Genomic DNA, 6,000 nt, shown 5'->3' on the forward strand with positions numbered 1-6,000 from the left:
ACTCTGACGTTGGCATCCCATTTCACAAAACCCATGACCCACAATAAGCGCATAACTAGAACTGAGAGAGAGAGTATCGTGGTTACCCAGCTTATTCACATTATTGCTTCCTAACGCTCCTCTAGAGTCTCCTGACCCTAAAGGCGTGTTTGTTTTTCTTAAAGATATCTTTTGAAAGTTGATTGTTTTGTTTTAAAAGGTTTAAATAAATTTTGGGTAATGTGTTTAATAACCAGGGGTTCTTTTCTATATTGAAAAAAGAAACCGTACCCATTGTAAAAGAACAAGTGTAGATTACTACTTTTCACGAAACAGTCCACATTCACCACACAGATCAGCAAATTCTTCTATAATTAACATCGGGACTTCAAACATTGTGCTTACATATTCCTGTATTTACTCTTGAATCATTTCTATACAACACAATCACTACATTCACCACAGATATGTCCATTACAATACTGCATTTCACCAAAAATGATTCTTTACTGTCCCCATTTCCATACAACACAATCACTAGATTCACCACATATGTCCATTACAAAACTTCATTTTACCAAAACAAATGACTCTTTACTGCCCCATTTCCATACAACACAATCACCACATTCACCACAACTATGGAGCATGTAACAAAAAATAGCTCTTGAACTATAGCAAGGAGCGTGTAACAAAAAATGGCTCTTGAATCTTTTGCGAAAATTTACTGTATCTTCTGTGGAGCATCTTTTTAACCTGCAACAATAAGAACCAAATACATAATGTCGAGGAGTATCTTTGTTGGCTTAAGGGAACACTAACTATTTGTGAACATGAGGGAAGAGACCCATAATTGAGAATTTAGAGAGAGAGAGAGAGAGAGATAATCAAATACATAATGCTGCTTACCATCAATAGATACATGAAAGCATACATGAGTACATAAGTAACTATTTGTTGGCTTAAGGGAACACTAACTATTTGTGCACATGCATCCACATATACAACATGAAAGCATACATCAGTACATGAAATATTTCATACATAGATGCATAAAACATAATGTTGCTTACCATCAATGCTCATGTCCCACGTTCTTAGGGGACTGAAACTTACAGTGGACTTTGGAAATAACCCTGTAGTAAGAAAAGAAATTGCAATATTAGCATTTCATAATGCATTCACAATGGGTAAGATCATATGGAAATTCTAATAAGAAATTTGATTAGTAATACATTTTTTAATATTTTTACAATATGGTAAATATTAAAAATTATTTTGGTCATTAATACTCACTTTTAAAATCTATTTTTTCAAAATAATCTAAAGGTATGGAGTACTACTTTTCACGAACGAATGATGGACAATTTCTTCTGTCATGCCCACTGCCTTGGCAAACTGCATTCCTAGACTTTTCCACTAGCTTCCATCCCTCTGATCAAGCTTTTTTTCTTGCATTTGTCAGCCGTCCCTTTGCCCGTGCTCATGGAGGATCAAGGATATTTTGGCAGTTGTAACTTCCATTTGGTGTGACACTACAACTAGTAGTACTCCTCTCATCATTGACATGGCTCATGGTATCAACCTGTGGACGTTTCTTACAACCGAATTTACCATCAACCTTTATGATATCATCGTTTGTTAAAGATATTACAAATTCATAAACCACCGCACTTTCTAATGCATGCTCAGCGAGGTATTGAACAACCTGCAGGACATCGTTATATCAAATAGAACGTGGTAGTGCAGGTGCATCATGACGTTGTTTGCCACTTTCATCAACAAAAACCCCCGCTTTACGTCCTTTGACCGACGCCTCATTATGTATTGTGGAACGATTTCAAAACTATTTTTCATCATAAAAATCTTCAACACATGCCGGCAAAGAAGGCCCATCCTCTCATATAAGTGACAATTGCAAGAAGTCGTCTTCTCATGGGGATTGAATTCCACCAAGAATGATATAGATCCAATTCCCATATCTGATACCTTAAAAGTTGCAAGCTGTCCATTTTCATCAACTCACTCACTCATTAAATTCATACAATTGGCAACCTCTTCCACAAATATCTTCAAAATATTTTGAGTATAGATTTTTTATGCCTGTGATTCAAATAAAGAAGTTGTTCTTAACATTGGAGTAGTTGTAATATCTTTTCAGTCGTTTACTTTTTCTTTTCGTACCTTCTTGCACATATTTCCAATAATGTACGTAAGCTTGTTTTGGATGTCAAGTGTATCTTGAAATTCTTATTCATCCATTCACTTCTTTGGCTAGAAGTCATACCCGATGTAAACCTATCAGTCAAGTATGCATCCACCCATTGCATGCGACAACCATAAAGCCTATTTAGTATTCATTGTTGTCCAACTCATATTTCTCAATAATTAATTTCTATCGCAATTCAAATTCTTCCACTGTTGGGCTACCTATACAACTCCTGAAGGTATCTGAAAAAGAAGGATGCATGCGCAAGACGTGGCATAGTTTTTCTTCAACTTTCGAAAGTATATGTCACTTACAGTAATGATGCTCACTTTGGTCAAAAACTTGTCTCACTGCGGCTGAAATTGAATGGTCTTGATCAGTGAGGATAACGCCCGGTTGTTGTCCACCCATTGCTTCTAACCAATTTTCAAATACCCAAACAAATGATTCTACCTTCTCATTAAATATGAGTGCAAATCCAAAAAATGTTGTATTGAAATGGTAATTTACACCAAGTATGGGTGCAAAGGACATACTAAAACAATTTGTTTTGGATGTGGTATCAAATGTAACCACATCAGAGAAGCATTGATAGGAAACTTTACATGTGGCTTCTACCCATAAGTTATTGAGAATGTGATCATCTTCATCTAATTTCAATCTATAGAAAAAAGATGGGTTTGATTCTTTTATTTTATAGAGCCATTGCATAATTAGACTACCATCTTCTCCTCTTAATTTTCTTCTAACACTAGCAATTTCATTTTCGATGTCCTTTTGTGCATATGTGACATTTTCGATCCCTCCAGCTTGCTCTATAAATATGTCATGAATATGTCTAGGCTTACCCATTGCCGAACTCATTGAATTTATCATCAACTTTGTGGTACTAAACAATATTCGGGGATGTGAATTAGACGAGCTTTTCCATCAATAAACCTAGTCACAACCCACTCGTTGTCCGCTCTCAGTCCCAGCTTAGCCTTACACCCACACCTTGATTCAAAGAGTTCCTTTCCACTGACCTGATCTTTTACTTTGCGAAATCCTTCCTTAGAGCAATTAATTCCTCTAAAGAAAACTTCATTCCTACACAGGGTACATTTGTTTCTAGGCCTTTGGTTGAGAAGTCAGGTTCTCCATCTTACATTTCTATGAATTTTCTAGGAGGAGTTGCAAGAAAAGCAACCTACTCCATGGGCTCATTGGTGTCACCCATGTTGTCTACAATTGCAAAAGTGGGAGATGACACAGCCTGAAACGGTGTGATCCATCTAAGCTTTTCAACTGACCCTACATAAGAAGACAAACTATATAAATATATGTATTCAAACCTTTATATAGACACAACAACACTCCTAGTAGACCAGGTAGCCCATTTGTTAACTATTCAAATTTTATTGCTTCTATTATAGGGTCAACCATATTCGAAACAAATTGTAGACAACAGGGGTGACACCGTTATTAATGTGAACTTAACTCTCAAAGTAATGCATACAACATTTAACATATTAAAATGTGCTTACAATGGTACAATCGAAAATATCAGTTTCTAAAACTAGTATAAATATAACTGTGCAAATTGTGTAATAATGAAATAAAATACTAATTCACAAAAAGATGGTATCATGGCTGAAATTGGGAATGATACATTTTAATTAAAAAGCATATCATTGCTGAAATTGATCATAAGGTAAGGATGCCCATATCAAAATGTCTCCAAAACCAGTGAAGAAAGAATAATGCATATCAAATAGCAAAGGAAGAATCACAAGAATCCAAATGAAAACATGTTCTAGACAACTAGAAACAAGAATGACAACTTACTATGATGATAGAATACAATATCACACCCAGTCCAAAAAAACCCAATAAGAAAGAAAGGACAAATAGGAAAAACAGAATTTCTATCAGTGAAGCACCCACCATGCACAATAAAGCAGAGCATAACCCAATTCAATCCTAAACAAAAATACTGAAAAAAACGTGAAAGCTAAGACAAACCCACCAAAGAGGAAGAAAAAAAAAGAAAAGGGAAAAATAATGGAGCTAAAAGACTCAACTAACTACAACGACATTAAACAATAGCAAAGAGGAACCCAATAACAAAACTTCTATCAGTAAAGTACCCACCGTGAACAATAAAGCAGAGCAAAACCCAATTCAAGCCTAAACAAAAATACTCAAAAAAAAGCGAAAGCTAAGACAAACCTACCAAAACGAATGAATAGCCAGGTAAAAGGAAGATCATAGACAAATATCATGACTCAAGGAATAATTTGAATGAGAATTTATAGTGAGAAGCATCAAATACCTGGATGAAATCAAAATCACAATAAAAACTCAAAAATTAGACTAGAGCACAACAAAGAGAATATTTGACCAAGAAATAAAAACAATAAAGAACCCTAAAAAAAACCCCTAGCAAAAAATGGAGCTTCCCATACCTATTTCTGCAATTTGGGTGTTTATACTATGAGAGAGGGCTCTGCTATTGCTGCTTCTTATGTGATTTTGTGTGAGAAATGGCTGCCACGATTAGAGAGATTAGGCTACAAGGAGAGAGGGAAAGGGTTTCTTGGGTATTTTAAATGGCTGCCACGATTAGAGAGATTGGGCTGCGAGGAGAGAGAGAGAGAATTTGTATGCAGTTCGTGTAGGGATGCTCTGTGAGAAATGGTTGTCACGATTAGAGAGGTTGTACTGCGAGGAGAGAGAGATGGGATGCTCTGTGAGAATGGTTTTCGTAGGGAGAGAGATGGGACTCTCTGTGAGCATGGGTTTCGTAGAGAGAGATAAGATGCTATGTGAGAAATGGGTTTCGTAGGGCTGGGTTGCGAGGAAAGTGAGGGTTTCGTAGAGAGAGAAATGTGTCTATTTGAATTCCCACCGCTCATTTGCTTCCTCCCATCTCAGCCGTTGGCGCACGAGCCTCTCCTACGCGCGCTGCGTAGGGCATCCTTTTCCCATCTATATATATATATATATATATATATAAATAAAAGAGGTGAATAATAATACTATAAGATTTTCCCAAACCCACTTGAATAAAACTTCACCCATATTTAAAAATTTTGACACACATATTTAAAAATTTTGACACACACATATTTAAAAATTTTGACACATATTTAAAAAACCTATTCACCCAAGTCCCACACCCATATCATAACTTTTCTAGAGATTTGCGTAAAAATTTAATAGTGATCTTTTGAGGTCCTACTCACATAGGTGTGGGACTGTCTCATAGTATCATTTATATATATATATATATATATGGGGAATGATTTCATGCAACGGTTGTATAATAGTATAATGCAATCATATTCGAAAACCAGGCTAGAGACATTTGTTTCATATGAATTTTTAAATGTACACTCTTTTCATTCTAAAAAACAATCACGAAAAATAAAATTTTGAGAAAACGCCCTAGGTCATGAAAAACCATGTTTGTGGTATTTGCATGACCTAAAATTTTGCCCACACTCTCTTCATTTCAATAATGAATCCCAAAAAAAAAGAAGTTCAATTTGAACCTCAGATATTGTTAAAATGAGACCCCTCTAACATCAAATCTAGACCATTCATTTGGTGAATTTTAAAATCTTAGCCTTTACAAACTCAAAATCATTTTTTTCTTTTTCAACATTATTCATCTAATGATAATAAAGTCATCTAAAAAAAATGGAAAAGAAAAAAACCTTCTAAGGCTTAGATCTAAGCATCTTATCAAAATGGACAGGCTATGTTAATTGGGTTAAAAAAAAAATTTCTAGGTTGTTCTTTCAAAATTTCTTTTTGTGTGGTTGTTC

The 6,000-nt window shown here is 35.2% G+C and overlaps 1 long non-coding RNA gene across 1 annotated transcript; it reads right to left on the reverse strand.

Moving 5' to 3' along the window:
- Positions 1-332: 332 nt before the first annotated feature.
- On the reverse strand, positions 333-5,157 carry LOC105420541 (uncharacterized). The gene is made up of 3 exons (XR_966624.3): positions 4,636-5,157; positions 1,053-1,115; positions 333-735 (listed from the first exon to the last, which is right to left on the reverse strand). It is a non-coding gene; the product is annotated as an uncharacterized LOC105420541 (long non-coding RNA).
- Positions 5,158-6,000: the final 843 nt, after the last annotated feature.

This window comes from Amborella trichopoda, chromosome 7, assembly GCF_054954075.1.
Source record: "Amborella trichopoda isolate Santa Cruz 75 chromosome 7, AtrichopodaSantaCruz75HAP2 v2.0, whole genome shotgun sequence".
In the NCBI taxonomy this organism is placed as follows: Eukaryota; Viridiplantae; Streptophyta; class Magnoliopsida; order Amborellales; family Amborellaceae; genus Amborella; species Amborella trichopoda.